Source organism: Glycine soja, chromosome 8, assembly GCF_004193775.1.
Source record: "Glycine soja cultivar W05 chromosome 8, ASM419377v2, whole genome shotgun sequence".
NCBI classification, from domain to species: Eukaryota; Viridiplantae; Streptophyta; class Magnoliopsida; order Fabales; family Fabaceae; genus Glycine; species Glycine soja.
Window position 1 is genome coordinate 20,115,194 of NC_041009.1, and position 19,937 is coordinate 20,135,130.

Here is a 19,937-nt window from a genome sequence, read left to right on the forward strand (position 1 = left end):
GTACTTCATAGAAGTCATGAAATTAAGGTTTGATTTTTGCTGGATACCAATGCAATCGCTATAGATTTAATTTTTTTGTATCCCCTATCAATACATTTGCAGTGTTTAAAAGTTTAGGGCTCATTTATATTCAAAAAAAATTTTGTTTTCATTTTTTTTAATTTTAGTTACAAATTATCACCTTGTTTTTAATATATTTCCTGTTTTCAAATATTTTGTACGAAAAACAGTGAAAATAACTTTTGTTTCACTATTTCCTATAAAAATATTTAAAAACACAAAAAAAATTGATTAAAAATAAGGTGACAAATTTGTAATTAAAAATAGAAACATAAAATCAAAATAGAGTAAATAGGCCCATAATTTTATAAATTTTCTTAAATAGTAGTTTTTATAATATCAAGTTGATTTCATTTAAACTTCTTAATTTTGGTTGTTTCATTTTGTTCTTTATGAATTTCTTCCTTAGATTTGGTAAGAAATTCAACAATAGGAATCAAAACGAAACAAAATAAAATAACACAGACAAGAAAAAACATGAAGTGCTAAAACAAAAATACCCCTATTTTATAGGATGAATAGGTTATTTAAGAAAAAAATAAAGATATAAATTATAATACTGTAAGTAATAAGATGTGATGCGAAGAAATAAAAAATAAAAAGTAGAATATAAGTGTATAAATATAATAAGTGATTGATTATCAAGTCAAAAGGAGACCGCGCGCACTTCTTCGTCAGAGTAATTTATTCATGGCTCACTCTTTAGTTTATGCAAGAAAACATCCATGTGATGATGTGAACCAGTGGCTGCCACTTCTCATTTTGATTTTTTAACACTTGCTTTGATAACGAGCGAAGACATGTGTTGTTTTTCAATTCAATCTGAACGCATGAATATCCACATTTTTGTATCCAACGAATATATACAACTTCAAGACTTTGACTGCTTTAATTCCACGTATAAAACACTGAATTTTAAAAAATTCAGTTTTTAAATAGATTTTTACTCACTACTACAACAAAGCAATTCTACTACACTGCATCAAGGATGGTTCTAGAAAACCGTTGTCTTAAAAAATGAGGTGGTATTTTTTTGTAAATAATCGCTATTTTTCAAAGACAATTATTGTAAAATCATCTTTAAAATATCTTTTCAAAGACTATTTTTGTCAAAATCGTATTTAAAATTAGATATCCAAAGTCGGTTTTATAAAGGAATTGTCGTAGGCCTTCATTTTTCGTTTACACTCACACCCGTTCCTCTTCACATACCTAGGTCTCACCCGTTCCTCTCCTCTCGTGTTCACATACCTAGGTCGCGTTGCTTAAACCCAAGGCTCGTCAGAATCTCGCCAGACAACTAGTTGTAGGAAAGATTTATCAACTAAAACTGAGAGAGGTTCGCAATGGTCCGCAACACGTTCTTCCTCATTCCTCTTCTTCTTCTTCTTCTCAAACCCTTGCTTATGCAATTTCTTCCCCTTCATTGTCCAAAACGCAAGCCCTAGTGTGTTGTTTCGTGAATCGCTCGAGCCTCTTTTTGACCACCTCACGCCTTTGAAGAACCAAATAGTTTGAGCACCATGTGCTTTTCACGCGCAGGGGGGGTTTGAGAAGGGCTTGCAATGCTAGCTTGGAGCCTTTCTCCGTTGAAGAGTTCACGAAGAAGATTGAAGATCTCGCACTCAAGTTTCAGCTATATGAAGAAAATACCAATACGAACGATTTGGATTCAGAGGATTTTCAGGAGATTTCTTTGTCGTTGGTGAATTTCACAGAGGAGTTCGAGCTGCTGGAGGAGATTATTCCGGCAAACATCCAATGGAAAACGAACAACGTAGAGCTTATGTTTTTGCTAAGGATAATCAAGAAGAAGCTACAATGGAAGGAAGGGTTCAAAGAGGCAGGGGAATCCGCGTATTGCACTGTCAAGAAAGGGTTCTCTTCACAATTTCATTATGCAGATGAGGGAAGTTTTGTTCTACGAAGATATGCAAGGGATTCTCAAAAGGTTGTAGAACTTGTATGACCATGAACGCATGCATTCCACGCAGTGTAGCAGTTGTTTGTTTCCTTACAAGGTGACCCCTCACTAGTTCCTGTAACTTGACTATGCTACTCCCAAATAATGAATTGAAATACATGAACATGATACTGCCAAATAATGAATTGAAATGTTATGTCAATTGGTGCCTTTGATTATGTTAAATCTTGCATTGCAGGTTCCATGAATTCTTAAATCTTGCATTGTTACAGATTGCATCACATTGCAATGTCAAAAGTGTATTTGTACCTTAGTTCTTTATTTTTTTTCAAATTTAATGTTTGTGTGTAAATTGATGGAAGGTTTTGATGTCCTTGTTATACTACATCATCTCTAGGCTATTATTCCCACACTACTACAAAATTTACTTTTAACATCGTTAGAATAACATCGGTTTTATAGAAAACCGATATAAACCAAAATGCGATGACATAATCATAAATAACGTGACTTCGTGAACATCGATACTCCGAAAAACTGATGTTAACATGAGTTAGTTAACATCGGTTTGTTAGAAAACCTATGTTAACATGAGTTGGTTAACATCGATTTTTCAAAAAACTGATGTTAATGTGACTTCGTTAAGTTGGTTAACATCGGTTTTTGAAAAAACCAACGTTGTATTGTCCTATTTATAATTTTTTTCACGCTTATGGCAGTTCACTCGTCTCCCTCACGACTTGTCTCCCTCACGAACCCTTTGTCAATCTCACTCTCACTTTCACGGCGCTGAAACCATTGTCATTGTTGGTGTCTCGCTCATGGTTTCACTCTCACTCTCACTCTCACGGCACTGAAACCACCCTTCGCTCATGGTGAAACCACTCTTGCTCATAGTCAACCCACTATCGTGTCGCTCACTATGTCATCATTGTCAGTCTCACTCTCGCTCACGGTGTAGGTGTCACTGTCACTCTCGCTCTCACAATATGTTTTTCTCTCGAAGCTTTTTTCGATAGTGAAATCATGGATCTGATTATTTTGGTTGTTTTCGACAGTGTTTTGGTTGGATTTGACAGTGTTTTGGACATTGTTTTGGTTGTTCATGGTTCTGGTTATTTTGGTTGTTTTCGATAGTGTTTTGGTTGGATTCGACAATGTTTTCGACATTGTTTTTGTTGTTCATGGTTCTAGTTGTTTTGGTTGTATTGGTGTTTTCGATAGTGTAGGCCATTTATTGGTGTTTTGGTTGTCTTCGATAGCGTAGGCCTTCCAAAGAATCTAAGTGATATTGCAAAACAAACAATGCATGCCTTTTTTGATAGTGAAGTCAGTGAAATTTTACTTAGGTTTTTTGTTGTTGCAGATTTACTGAGGTTTTGTTTTGCATGGTTCTGGTTCCTCCTTATTATATTAATTGCATGGAATAAGCTCCTAGATAAACATGACGCATAGTCAGTTTGTGCATGGATCAGTTGGTGGATTTAGATGGTTTGACGAAATCTACTTAATGTCATGTTTATATTGTAAATGGAGTTTAGAAACAATGGATGAAGATCAACAAAATTGGAAGGAAATGGCTAGCACTGATAAAGATTAACATAAAAATAGAGGAAATGTTCAATACTGTTCATATTATGGATCAGGTTAGAAATTTCAACACTATTCTCAAATAAACATGACATGATATAACACATTTGCTTATTAAATATAGCCTTATGGTGAAGTTAGTAGGTCATTTGTTGTAAGATGGAAGGATGAACTAGAGCCTACTTGAAATTTTTCTACACTCTAGTGACAACATGCACTCTATTACATATAACCAAGATTTGGTGAGCCCAACTCTACTAGCTAGATGGACAACACTTAGAGAGTTCTATGGGCTTACTGGAAATCATTAGGTGACCTTGACCCACTTTGGACAAAGTGTTTTCCTCCTCACCATCTTCAAAAGAAGCTCTGAACCAAAAGCTTACCCTAAATGACACTCCTTGTACAACCAAGTTCATAACTTAGTCACTTTTAAAGTCCTGCTGACTGAGTACAAAGTGACTTGCAACTGTTTGGTGAGTTATTAAGCACTCACTTGTATGTCAAATTTTAAAATCATATACATATCTAATATGAATTTCATGTTAATTACAGGATGTGCCGAGTACCTGTACTCATTTATGAAAGCTGTAAGATTCACCCATATGAACTTGAAAGAGACTACGAAGTATAAGATAATTTATAATCATTGTAGGAAGATTGCAAAAATTGGAAATGGATGGAGGAATTTCATAATCACAAAATTTTCTTATTGAAACTCAAATTATATTTAAGTTCCCAAATGCAACTTCTAACTTTGTTTTATTTTGAATTTGTTTGTAATTAAAGTACATTAATACTTTACTACTATTAATTTGTAATTTTTTGTTTATAAGTCTTGGTGATATATTTTTTTGAGAAACATTGGAACATCCTGAACACATTTGTGATATATTTTGTTTATAAATGTTTATAACTACTCATGGTGCATAATATACTTTGTTTTATTTTGGATTTGTTTGTAATTAAAGTACATTAATATTTTACTATTATTAATTTGTAATTTTTTGTTTATAAGTCTAGGTGATATATTTTTTGAGAAACATTGGAACATCCTGAACACATTTGTGGTATATTTTGTTTATAAATGTTTATAACTACTCTTGGTGCATAATATACTTTGTTTATAACTTTTGGTGCATGGCTTATTTTATGTGTTTTTTTACAACTTTGAATATACTTTGAATTACAGGTTGGTAATTAAAAAAACAAATAGGATATTGAAAAAAAAAATCCAAAAACAATATCAGTTTTAAGAAAAATCGATGATGTTAGTAAACAACATCAATGTTGGTTTACTAACAACATCGATCTGACAACAACATCAATGTTGGTTTACTAAAAACATCGGTAGTTTCAATGGTGATGAGAAGAAAACAACATCAATTTTTAAATAATCGATGTTAATATTGATACTTTAACATCAATAGTTTCAACATCGGTTAATAACCGATGTTAAAAATCCTTAATAATCAATGTAAAAAACTTATTTTCTAGTAGTTCCAATTGGGATTGGGGGTGCATGTGATTCCCACACTCCATCATGGAAATAAAACTAGGATTGTTTTGTATTGTTTTTCCAGTATTTTTTTTATTTAGATGTTTTTTGTAAAACAAAAGAATTGAAGCTTGTGAATGAAGTCTCTTTTCTACATTGCTTTATTTTTAGTTTTCTTGTTAACTCATATATCATATTTTGGATGTTTACTTTTTTCTCCATACCTTTGTAACATGTTTTGGCACTACCATTGATACATAGACCACTTTTCCCAGGCCAGTCTTTGTTAAGGTATGGTTAGTTGTTAGGATAAATGAGTTAAATATCCTTCTTTGCTCATTACATGCTTTTGGCTTAAACTTATGCAAATTGTAATCTATGATCAATGCATGTATGTGACAAGGACCAGGGAATGTAACTTGAAACTCGAAAGTATGATATTGAATTTTGTATGAGTATTTTTCTATGCATCTAGGATCCCAAATTATTAACAACTTTACAACAAAGTCGAGAACGAAAAGCCCCATATGTTGATCCTAATGTAGTATCTAGCTTTGACACAAATAAAAATGTATATGATTTAAAAGGAAAAAAGTTGTTTAACCGTTTTCACGAAGTTGGGACTCTTGCTCAGGTATGCAATAAATATGCAACTTATTAGTTTTTTTATGTCTTTGATGGATTGCTAGTATAACTTTAACAAGTGCCTCACATTTTGCAACTATTCCTTTTCTAATACCAGATTTCAAGTATCCATGGGGATCAATCGATCCTGATTGGTCACCGGTGTCTACGTATAACAGAGATGGTTAGTTGAATGTGTTAAAATTAAGAAAGATTAGTGTTTAATTTTATTATTGTTCCAATATCTCCATATTTGTGCTTAAGTTTTATTATTCATGGTAGTTTTGATTATCATTCGTGTATGTAGCTAAAGCACTTTTGATGTTTATTTAGCACTGAAAATTTGTCTTTTCTGCAGGTTAGTAAGGATCCTCTTACTGCAAAAGTCGATAATCTCAAGGTATGTCTTTATCTACTGCTTCCTCATTTTATATTTTCATTAAACTGAAAGATTTGTATTGAATTATTCATTCTCTTATCGGGTTTTACTTGGTGTTGCAGGATAAAACTTATAACAAAGACAATAATATTATAAAGGCCATGTCTTTATCAACCCTAAGAGATGTTCTTAAAACAAGTCCCCGTTGGAGAGATCATGTCCAAACTTACACTAAGGTTTGGACCCTTCTTTGTATGTGTTTATTAGTGAACCCGTTGTTATTTTCAACGTTAGTGAACCTGTTGTTATCCTTGGATTTGGACAAATGGACCAGGTAGATCAATCAATATATTGTAAAACCTATTGATTGTAAAACCTGCCATTAATATTGCCCATTTCTAAAATTTATCCTTTTGTTCCATATATGAAGGTCCTTGCCAATTTCCTGTCCAATCCATTAGCTTCAGGAGGAGATAATGATGAAGTAGGATGGCCTTATGTGAGATCTGATCTTGACCCCTCACAAGTAAAGGTTAGTGTATTTGAACATCGTGCATGGCTACAAGTATCTGCATGAGAACCTTTTTCTGACGAATTGTTTGAAATTCTTGAGTAGAGATCTACTGTTTAGAATATCCACAATTTGGTATGGATTAATTAGATGTTGAGACATTCTCTTTGATGCCTTACACGAGGCATGGAATAAAAAGACAAGCATTCAAATATGGACAAATTCTCTATTTTATATTTGCACCTGATGCATAGTTTTCTCTTTTCTTAAAAATAAAATTTTCTTGCAGTAATAATCTTTTTCCCATCCTTACCCTCACTACAATCCCACTTATCTCAATTGGTTATGTGTGAGAGAATGTATGTGCATAATAGAGGAGAAATTACAGGTTTCTATAATTGAAAGCAATTATGATAGTATGATGTGACTAGCTTAGTTTTATTTTGTTTATAAAATGAATGGTGATAGACTCCAATATTTATCATAAGAAACTTCTAAAAGATCATTTTGTAATTGGATATTTCTTGCACACATCATTACTTCATACCAGTTTGGTTACTTGTTGATACATTTTTGTGTGTGTATTTACATAAGATAAAGTGAGTGAGAAAGTTGCAGTTTGTGAATGTAGATGCACTAAAGCACGTTTAACCCCAAGCAAGTAAAGCTTTGACATCTCTTTATAATTGTATTGATGTTTGAGTTAGCATAACAATCTCCTTAGGGTTCATTAATGCATATACCCTGATGTGGTCTACTCTCTTATTATTATGTAATTTCTTAAAGGATTTTTTGTGTGTTGGAACATGTGATCTTTTTATGCATACCAATATTCTCTTTCCATGGTTTCATTTTTTTTCATTCTTTTCCTAGTGTTGATGTTAGGCTAATCAATGCTTCTACTAAAGGTTAAAGCAATGTGGTCATTGGGTTCATTTACTTATGTTAACTTTCAATTATCTGGAAAATGGTGTTGCCACACCTTCTCGAGTGAAGGAACCAAGATTGATGAAGTAATATCATGGTTTGTGGATTTATTACGCAGAACTCTTGACCTCTTTCTCATTCTTTGTATTTCTTCTAACTGCCAAAATGAACTTATTGATGTACTCTCAAGTTTATGTGAATTTTTCATGGTACCACAACTTGTTAATTTATGAAAATGAAAATTGTTTGCTAGTCTCTCATTGTTGTCCATAATACTCTTTAATAATTTCATTGCCTTAATTATATTTATACAGATTTTGGCTATTTGAGCCTCGTTGCGGCTTCCATGACATAGGGGCTTGGTATGTTGAAACATATGGCAAAGATAAGAATGGTCGTACAATGCCATCACAAAGGTTCTAGGATGGCTTGGACTATAGCGAGGAAGCTGATAGGTAAGTTGAATAATTAGGTGTAATTTATTCTTTCTTTTTTTTTGTGAAATTTTATTTAATGTTAGCAACAAAAGTTTTTCTTAAAAAATCGTATGGTATCAAATGATTATTTAATTTGTATATATTTATAACTTTTTAATTATATTTAAAAAAAGATAAAAATAATTTTTTTAATTTAATTTTTTTTAAAAAATAAACATTATAAGACGGTTCTTTGAAAATTCTAAGACGGTTCAAGTAAAAACTATCTTAAAATTCTCAATTTTTTTAAAAAAATATTCTAAGACGGTTTTCTGAAAAATCGTCTTAGAAAGTTTATTTTCTAAGATGGTTATGAGAAAAATCATCTTAAAATCTTCATTTTTTTAAAAATGACATTCTAAGATGGTTTTTTAAAAAATCTTCTTGGAAAGTTTATTTTCTAAGATGGTTATGGGAAAAATCATCTTAAATCCTTCATTTTGTAACAAATGGAGGTTTTTTTAAGACGGTTTTTACTTGAAAACCATCTTAGAATAATATTTTTTTAAAGGCAGTTTCTTATGAAATCGATGTCGAATCTTTCATTCTAAGTTGGTTAATGAACCGTCGTGAAAAATAGTAATTTTTCACAATGCTAGCTTCAAAGACAGTTCAAAACCATCATCAAATATCTTAGAAAATCGTCGTTGAAGATACTTTTTCTAGTAGTGACTTGTCAATATTATTTCTTTTAACAAAATATCAAAATAAATATCATTATATATTCACTAGGTGTATAAAAAGAGTGAAAGAGAAAAAAAAAATATGACAAGTGATGCAATCTAATATATACGTGTATGTCCTTACTTATAAGATTTTTTCAATCTTAACTTCAATATATTGATTATTTGTGCTCAATCATTTGGTTAAAAAAAAATCTATATATCTAGTTTATTATTTTTCATTAATGTTTGGAGAGATAATAATTAAGTAATGGTATGTAAAAAAAAATAACTAATACATCTACAAATTAAAAGAAAATCTTAGAAAAAGAAACAAATAACTTTTTAAAATTGATCTTATAATTAGGGACAAACCGAAATAGTATATACTAGTTTCATATCTCATGCCTTGCACGGATATTATATCATAGGAGTAAACTTTTTTATATATTATTTTGAATTTTTAATATATTATTAATTATTTAGTTTAGATTTTAATAATTATATGTTAGTGAATACATTCATAAATCTTTAAATATATTTTTATATATACATATGCTTCAGAAAAAAAATATTATTATTGAAATATTATCTTAGGTATACCCCTTTCATTATGGCGATGTATTATATGTTCTCTTTGGGCTTTCTTTTAAAAAAAATAGTATATTTAGTTGTTTTTGTGGTTTGCATGCTTAATTTTGAATAACAAAAATTGAGTAAAATTATTTAATTATAATAAATTTTCTTCTTTTTTTTTAACAAATTTTCCATCTTTTTTAATATATATTAAGAAATAATTTTTGAGAAAAATAATTGCATTACATACGAAAATAGTTGCATTATTAATTTTAAATTATTAAAGTTGAATTATATATGTCTAGAATTAAACTTTCGATAATAAATAATAAATTAAAAAAGCTGAATACATAATCAGATATAGAAATAGATAATTGTTACGCTTCCTAATTTCAGAAATTGAATTATTATCATAATTAAACTATTTAGGTGTTTTAATATTATTTATATTGCATGATTTACACGATTGTTATCTAATATAATTAATTTAATTGATTTAAAATTCAAATATTTTTTATTACAAAAATTCAATTAATTTAGTTACACCAAATAATCTTAATTCGAAAAAATAGAATAAAAAATGAATATTCCAATTTAAACGAATCTTATATACTTATAACTGATTTAAAATTCAATTGATTTAGTTACACTCAATAATCTGAATAACTTAAAAATAAAATAAAATAAATATAATAATATATAGTAATTTCAAACTTGTGTTTTATAATAGAATAATATGTATTATAATTGTTTTAATTGATTTAAGATTCAATTAGAAATATAATAAAATAAAATAAATATAAAATTTCTATTAATTAATTGAATTATTTGAATAGAATAAATATGGGTTGACACGTGTATTTGTTAATTTGCATCTAAGAGGTAGGCAAGAAGACACAAGTCGGAAGAGAGAGAAAATTCATTGTGGTGGGGATCCGAGGAAGTAAGAGGAGAGTCATGAATTTGCAGATGCATCTGATTTTTAAATTGAGTAAATTTATAACCAATATAAAAACTTGTATTTATTTACAGAAATCTCCCCGTGTTTTTTTATATTGGTTGTTAAACAATTGATTTAATAAATCTGTTGTAGAATCTAGTGTTTTTTACTAGTGTTATTAAATAGTTCTAAATCTTTTTACAGTACACCCTACTAATTTCGCACTTCTTTTGTATGATAAATATTGAATGCATTTTATATTCTAAATAAACTAAATACATTTATTTTTCCATTTAATATGTATTTTCTATAAATTAATAAGAAGATTTCTAAGAAGATATAACAATACTCTTTCTTACTACTTGGACACCGATATAAGCAAAGCATAAAAACTAATTCACACTAATTAACAATATTAGGTAACCTAATTCAATTTTGTTAATCTCATGTTAAAATGAATTGGGAATGAGTTCCCACTACAAAAAACTAAATGATTCGTAGGATAGTGGTCTTTTTTTTATAGCTTCCTTTATCCTTAATTCAGCCTTTTGAACCTTGTTTATATATGCTTCGGCTTGTAGGATTTTCTTCTTACATCCAACACAATTTCTTGTACACCTAACATACAAAGTGGAAAACTAATTTTGTCTCTCATTCATTCATACTTAAAATGTGAAATACGAATTGAGAATATATTTGTCCTCTCACACATTCATTCACACTTACACCATTTCTCCTCTCAAATTCTCTCATCCTCTTCTCTTCAATCCGTGCTTGATCTTCATCAATTCGTTTGTGCTCCTCGTTGGTGTCTGTCATCGTCCCGCTATTGTTTCTGTGAGTTCCGCTATCACCCTTTGTGCTTTTTTTTCTTATGTGTATTGAACCTATAGAGATTAGCAATCTGTATGGTCCATGTGGATTGTCAATCTGTATGACATAGATCAGAGTTGCAGATGAAAAAAAAATTAACCTTTTTTGTCGTTGCACCACAACACCCACCACGACGACAATCACAAACTCAAAGCGAACTGCGAATGAACCACCGCGACAATGCACCTCGATCAAACCAATCACAACACGGAAGGAGGAGCTCAACCAAAAAAAACTGCAACTGAATGGTATAAGAAGAAAACAAAGAAGGAAGGAAAGAAGAAGAAATAAAAATGGATAAAGTTGAAAATTTTAAAATTATGTTGGATGTAGAAGTAATGTGCTAGGTGCTTTTTGGGCCTCCTTAGTAGGGGGCCAACCCATAGCCTAAGTGTACACCAGTTGTCCCAAAAGCCGTGTCACTTGAGTACAAGTGATGCTGATTTAAGTTATGAACTTGAGATATATCGTACAGTAACTCCTAAGTTAGTATCACTTGGGTACAGGTGATGCTGAGTAAGTTATGAAGTTGAGATATATCATATAGAGTGTGTTACCCCAAGTCAATGTGACTTAGGTACAAGTGATGTTGATTTAAGCTCCAAAACCACTTGTCATTTCATATTCTTCATACCCATAATTATTTCAACTGCTAGGTGTCAATTACTTTCCCCCATGTAATGTTCCCACTAGTTGCACTTTTTTGGAGCACAATAATCATTACAAATTTCAAATTTTTGGCAATTGAAATTCTATTGGCACGTGTGTTAGAACGTGTCGATGATTACTCGATTCTTCCGTTTAGATCATTTAATTTTAAAATACTACTTGTCTTTTCACATTCATTTTCTTTTCACTGATTTCTCGCTACTCTCTACACGATGAGGATCATAATCCATCTTTCGCATTATCGGGGATTGGACTTCTTTTGGTGATTCTGACTCTAAGTATTGTCTTCCTTCATCCTTGATTACTCTGAACACTTCTCCTCTTCTACTGGTAAGTTTTCTAATTTTTTTGCTTTTATTTTTTCCAATGCTTTTGTTTATTTCCCAATTTTTGAAGAAGAAATCCCAATTATATGTATAGATTTCTTCCCAAAAGTCGGGCGAGTGGCGGTTGAATGGTAGTAGTTCTAGTTACAAAAACGGGTAATGAATCCAATGGCCACCGTCAATCAAATAGTCACGGTGCCGGTGACCGTGACATTGTCAATGATAGCTCTGATGGTAGAAAAGCTCCATCACATTGAAACCATTCGTGAAAAAATTAGAAAAGGATAATCTTCCAAAAACATCCCAACATGACAAGGAAAAGCTCTGATGGTAGAAAAGCTCCAAAGGAAAACGCTCCTATGCGATATGACAAGGATAATCTTCCAAAAACATCCCAAGATAATTACATAGAAAAAAACTTGAGTCGATGTTATTCCCATTTGAAAGCTTTAGACCAACCAACATATTTTGATGATGTTGTAGAATACAGCTTAGCCTGTATGTAAAATCTTGTCTTACTAAAAATTATCTCTGAATCAAATACCAGTTTTTCTAATTTTTCCCCGTCTAATTATTCCGATGACAAGGAAATGGCTACGGTTCAAAAGAAATGAAACTATAGAGCCAGAAGAAGTTCAAGATTTTACCTTGTTTCAATATATATCATGTCTTCTTTTGAGTTTCATGTCTACATTAGAAGGATCTTCCGGGGAAAGTTTGAATAGACATGTTTTGACTGTGTAACGTGGTATCTTTTACCGGCTATACTTAAAGGCCGGAAATTACCTTTAGTGGCCACTTTTTAATTGCCTGCAAAAAGTTTTAGTTTCCGCCATTAAAAAGGGTATCAGTGTTAGTGGTTTAGACTAAAGCTGGTAAAGGATTTAGTGGCTATATTTATGACCAGTAAAGGATATATTAATGGCCACTAAAAGTGACTTTGGCAGTAATGTTCAGAATATGTATTTGTTATGAATTTTAATTATAATAATTTATCTGTCCAAAAAATTATATTATAACAATTTATATATAGTAAAGTCTAAAATACTAGTTATTTTATATTCTGGATGACTTATGGTGTTCGTATACTATTTTCTAACTCCTTGTCTTTGGTTCGAAGTCAGCAGAGAGAGAAGCCGAAAGGTTTCTTTAGTTATATTTAAGTCCCAAGGGAATATTATACTATTTGATGATAGGATTTTTTATATATTTCTTATATTTACTAGTTGACTTATCTACGAAGGAACGAAGAACAATACTTCCATATATATCGTTTCCACACCCAAAAAAAAAAATCCCTATCGTCGATTTAGCCACCTAAAAGTTGAGATTTTCCCATTAGATATGGGGAGACAACTTTAGTTAGTTTATTAGGAGTCCATGCATGTCGTGAAATTTTCTTCAGACAGAAAATCGTTCATTAACTTCTAGAACAAATAATTAAATTAAGGATGATTCTATTGCTATCATAGAATAGTTATGGAATCATCTTACAAATATTTTTAAAATTAAAGAAGATATACTAAATTAAAAGGCATAAAATAAGATGAATAATGTAATTGAGAGCTGATAAGAAATGAGTTATAATTTTTTTTTTGTGCAAAATGGGTTATAAGTTAAAATTTGTTATAAAAAAAATGCTAAAATAATATTACTCTTAAATTAAGAGATTGTTTCACATACAGAAAATCGATTAGGTATAATTTCTATTAGTAAGAAGAAAAACAAATCTATTACTAATATAATTAAATGTGTTTTTTTATTTCAATAATTTAGAATTTTTTTCATTTTTATCTTTTTTTTTTCTTGAAATCTTTCCTATAAGTTTCAAATCGTTTATTTTTAGCCTTTGTTCTCAATTTACATTACAAAAACGTTAATTTATTGACATTATGTTGACTTTATTATGTTTTAGTCGATAAAAGATGACATCATGATGATGTTATTATGTGTCATATTAGTATAGCGTCAAAAAATTACAAACAAAAATAAACATGGATTAAAAAAAAGATGACATATTTGTAATAATAAGTAACCAAGACTTTGTTGACGCTGGACAAATATTAACAAGCTATTTGTTCATGTTTATTTAATAATCATTGTTGTTAAATAAGCATGCACAAATAATTAACATGAAAAATAAACATCTTCCCATTAAGTTAGATCAAAATATCTGATTGATGCATATGTTTTCTTTCTTAAAATTAAGCATACATCATGAAATTCAGTAAGGGATTATTTAACTAAAACAAGCCATGAATTTATGCCAACTTGTGAGCACTTTTGTCATTTTATATAAAAGATCATCTCTCCCCTCCTTCTTTCATCCATCCTTGACCGAAAAACATTTTAGTGTAGTCCCCACTCATATTTTTCTTTCTTTCTTTTTTTTGGAGAAGTTCCAAACGAAAGAATAATAGACTAATTTAAGCATGTTTTCCTTCCTTTATAAATTGTTTCTTCCAAAATCAGTGATGGCAAACACATGCAGCATAAGAAAGATCAAATACATATTGGTCGAATCCAGACTTTCATTCAGTACTGCGTGTATTTGTTAGCCGATAGGGCTTCCTGTTTTATATAAATCTTAGAGGTTTCTAATGGGGGTTCTGTCTTGCGTCACCAAAAGAAAAAAAATATTAATATTCGTTGGGGGAATGGTTATGATATTATTTTTCGTTATTAAATTAATATAAATTAGGAAACTATATATATATATATATATATACATGCACACTGATCAACACACCAAAAAAAATTATAATAGTATGCATTGATGCAACCGCAAGCATTGCAAATGTTGACTCGCTGATTGAGGGGAAACTGTAAGTCTGTAACTAAAGTAAACAAGTTCTTATAACTTTTAAATTTGATGAATATTAGAATGAAATCCATGTTTACCTTGTTACCAGGAAAAAAAAAGAAAGACGACAAGTGTTTAAACAAGAGCAGAGGTCCACAAAAGTGTGTGCGACAAATGACAGAGATACATTTTCTACAAAAACATTGGATTAGGTGAATATACCTTACTTTAAGAGGCAGTATCCGATGGCATATATCGATTGAGATATATACACTACTAACAAAAACTTTTAAGATGGTGAATTTAACATCAATTTTATAAAATTGATGTTAACAAAAATCTAGTAATATTTTTATAAATAAAATTTTATCATTAATATTAGTTTAAAAAAAATTGACGTTAACAGAGTGATTTTAACATATTTAAAAAAAAAATAAACATTGTCTAAGTAGTTGCAACATCAATTCTTTAAAAATCAATGTTAAAATTATCATTTTGGGTTTTTTAAAAATTGATGCGAATGTCTAGACAATATCAATTTTTAAAACAATGGATGTTGAGATTTTTAAGAAAACCCTCAAGCTCACTTCTACTTCGTCCCGGTACCCTCTCTCTCTCAACCCTAAATCTCACCGTCGCCCCCCAAAGCCTCCCTTCTTCAATGATTCTTCTTCTTCTCCGTGTTCACGGCGTCACTCCATTGATATCTACCTCAAATCGATGAGAGTGGAATGATAAACCGAATTGTCGGCGTGTTCGCGAGGAGAGGATGCAACATCGAATCGCTCACGTTTGGCCTCAATGAGGACAAGGCTATTCCTTCATCTCCAAGGAGGATTTTCTCGGTATGGTGGAGCGAGAGGAGCTGCTGGAGTACATGTTGGTCTACAGTGACTACAAGGGTATGTCGAAGCAGCAGATTCGGGAGTGTCTTGCAAAAGGCTGCAACTTCGTTTTGAGGGTTGATATTTAGTGGGGTGCCACATTGAAGGTGTTCGGGAAGTCAGTGGTGTTTGTGGCGACGGAGAGCGAGATGGTGTTGGTTGAGAGGCTCGTGGACCGGAAGGCGGAGATTATGGAGTCGTTGCTGGTGAGGATTGGTACTGCCAGGGAGGAGATGAAGCATGTCAAGAATTTTGATTATGTTGTGGTCAATGCGAAAGGGAAGCTTGATAATGCGGTCAAGTTGATGGAGTCTATTATTGATGCTAGAAAGCTAGGGTTTGTCAGAGGACTCCTCTCTTATAATGGACAGTCAACGTGGTAATTTGTTCTTATCTTTTTTTGGGTTTTCTATTGAGGACTCGTGTTTTTATGTGAAATTTTCATGCTCCGTAGAATGAATTTGTTTGCACTTGAGTGATTTGATTTATTGGTGAGGCCATTGAAGATGAAATTGTCATTGAAGATGAAAGTGTGATAGATATCTGCATTACTGTTTCTTTTGAGCATGTGAAACATGTAACCGTAAACACAAAATGGCTACTTTTTCTCATTGTTGTTTTCCTATTCTCTCTTTTTGTGTGGGTGGGATTTGTTGATTTTTTGTGAAAAGGCTGCAGAAGTCATGATGTCAAGTATGGTTAGATATTCCGATGAAACCTTTTGTTACTTATTTTGCAGAAGTCATGGTTTCATTGATGATGACACAAATAAAGCACTAGATGGCTATGGAGCAAGAAGAGACTAAAAAAGCTTTCTTTATTTTGACTGAAGAGAAGAGAGTAAGCTATTAGAGGATGAAAGGTTGAAGAGAATAAAGAGAGGGTCACATTACATATTTGAAGTGTTTTTCCCTTATAGAATCTCCATGTATATCCTCCATTGTCTTGTGGTTTGGTGCTGTTTAGAGTAGATTCAAAAACGTAAACCGATTAAATCTTAGATCTACACTTGTTCTTGCATTTCTATGATTCAAATTTTATAGGTCTACTCTTGAATCATGTTTTTGTGTTGATTTTAGGTTCTATCATTTTTCAGTCATAATATTCTTGTGTTGAACCTTTAGATCTAATTTTTCTTCCAAAATATTGATTAGAAAAAAAAACACAAAAATCTAAGTGTAAATCATTTATTCCATGTTGTCTTAGAGTCATGTTTAATCATAATTATTGTCACATTATGTTCTAAACTCTTGTAAGTTGTTGGTTTTCCTTTCCCCAGCCCCTCAAATGTGCATTACGTTGGGGTATTAATGATTTGGTTTAAAGTAATTTTTTAACCATCATAATTAAAATGTTTAGTTTTTTAACTATCAAATCTGCATGTGTGTGGTGATTATATGTGCCAGGGGAAGAGTGATCGAGCATTAATATACAACTTTTGTGTTGTTCTTTCTTATTAATTTAGAAGTTATTGTTGTTTTTGTCTGCCACAGTGAAGCTGGAAAAAAGTTGTATTCTCTAATTGCTCTTTCCTTGAATATGGATGAAGATTTCTTTGATAAGATAGGTGCCGTGGACAAACCATCAGCTTTTCTTCGCCTTTTGCGCTATCCACCAGGTTTTCAAGCATTGACTTTACCAAACACTCTGAATAGCATAGCATTATATATGCTTGTAAATGTGCTTCTTCATTTGTATTTCTTTACTATTATTCTGTTCCTAGGCATAATTTTAAACCAATTATAATCCAAATCCAATGAGATCTTATTGGTAATATATAATTCCAACTTGTTATGTTAGGTGAAATGGGACCTCACCAAGAGATATGCTCTGCTCATTCAGATACTGGCGCGCTCACCCTCCTATTGACTGATGGAGTCCTAGGACTACAGGTTCTAACTTCCCTTTTGGTGCAACTTTAACAACTCATTCATGGGACTTGAGACCTTTTGCATTTTGAAATTATTTTGTAAATAACATTATTCATTTTTACCTTTTCTTTAAACGGTAATTTTTATTTGAATAATCTGACTTACTCTTGATCTGTTATTAACATTAACATTAGATAAGAATATCTTTCTTCTTATTTTAATTTTTTATATTTAAGACTAAAAAAGAGTATATACTAACAGAAAAGTAGGCACTGTCATACTGCAATTTTTATTCTTTGAAATTAAAGTTGATAATTAAATATGTAGGGTGTAAGTTTCAAAAGAAAATATAGGATGTCTTTGGTTTTAGGCTTGTACCTTTTGGTCAGCCAATGAGAAAATTTTAGTTAGGTAGTAGAAGTACCATGAAAAATAAAATAGTGCATAGGAGCACATGGCGTGTGCTTAGTGCATGTTTAGAAATTACTAGTACTTGAAAAGATAAAAATAATCTTATTAAAAGATAAATTATCTAAAATTTATTAAAACATGCATAGGAATAACTGTAAGGTATTCTTAGGAACTTACATTAAAGAATACTCTCTAAAATATCTAAAATTATTAGGAATAATAGTAAGGTATTGTAAGTTCTTAGGACTCCATACTGGTAATTGAACTAATAAAGGTATTGATAAAAATTTGATGGTCCAACTTTGGTTCAATAATTGTGACACTGGAAATATAGAAATTTGATGACTATTGTTATCTTCAAATTCACTTTTAAAATCTATTATTGTGTGCGTCTATTTGTTTGTGTGTTAAACATGTGGTGGGCTGTTTTTGGGTTGCTGTAACTATACAGTGGTAGAATTTTGATGTTGTGGTGACACTTTTTTTTTTAAGACAAAGTTGAATATTATATAATATATATTATAGAGTTAATTATTTTATTTAGGAGATTTGACTCTAAATAAATAATTATTTAAGTGATTTTAATGGGCAAAATGTTTTCTGAAAGTCAAAAATAAAACATTAGGTGTTTAAGAGATTTTGTAATTGTAGAGTTATCTTTAATTAGCTTAGATTATAGATGATTTTATTTATTGAGATTATTGTTTCATTACTTTACATATTTCTTTTATTTGATAATTATTATTTAATAATAATTTGAATATAATATTTTGTACTCCTTGAATACTGTTTAGATTGATTATATTTTCAATTTGCAGGATTGAATAGTATTAACAAAACATACAAAATATTAAAAAAAATGCAAAAATAACATCGGTTCTTCCAGAATCAATGTTGTAATATATCATACAACATTGGTTTTGCCTAAAATTGATGTTGTAAGGTTCAATACAACATCGATTTTGACAAAACTGATGTTGTATGGTGCATTACAACATTGATTTTTGTCAAAATCAATGTTGTTTTTATATTTTTTTTTGTATATTTCTACTATACAACATCGATTTTTACACAACGTCGATTTTTGTTAAAATCGATGTTGAATTGTGTATTTTAACATCAATTTAATGTTGGTAATTTCAACATCAGGTCAAAATCAATGTTGAATGTCTAAAATAATCGATGTTAAAAGTATTTTTTATAATAGTGATAACGAATAGATATTTGGATAAGACATTGAGTACCTATTTGAACCTTGCAAAAAGATAAAAAAGTAATGTACCGGATAGGTAGTCGGATAGGACATAAAATACCTGTTTGGCTCCTTAAGAAGCAAATAATCATACTTATTAAATAATTATGGGATTAAGCCACCCAATCCTAATTAGATACCTTATTACCTAGATGGTTGTCAGCACACTTATATAGGCCTAAGAGTCCAAGGCCCAACATGGAATACACATTTAATATCATATGTATTGTTTTAGGTCAAACTCTTACTTAAATGTCAACGTATTTCTTGCATGTATTCCTTTTTGTACCACATCATTTAGGCAGGGTAAAGAAAGAAGAGAAACAACATGGACCCTTTGGATAAATTAATTTCTATTCTTACTTAACCTTTATTAAAAGTAAACTATATAATAAGTTACCGTGCACACGCACAAGTTGTTTTAATTTGTACTTTTTTCATAATAACTTGTGTAATTAACATTACATAATGTAGTACTAGGCATAAATAAAGTTCATATTTAATGTATTGCAAGGCTAAAATAAAAAGTTAGAGGGTATAAAATTTAGAGTACATGATCTGATTTAATCATCATCAAATATCAATAGATTTGATGTTAACAACAGACTTTATTTTTCTTGATCGAAATATGTTCTTTGATGGTGTTGCAAATGAAAATATTATGCTTGTTTGTATTTGAGG

The 19,937-nt window shown here is 30.7% G+C and overlaps 1 pseudogene; it reads left to right on the top strand.

Moving 5' to 3' along the window:
• The first annotated feature begins 15,643 nt into the window (after positions 1-15,643).
• LOC114422828 lies at positions 15,644-17,808 on the top strand (annotated as a pseudogene).
• The last annotated feature ends 2,129 nt before the right edge of the window (positions 17,809-19,937 follow it).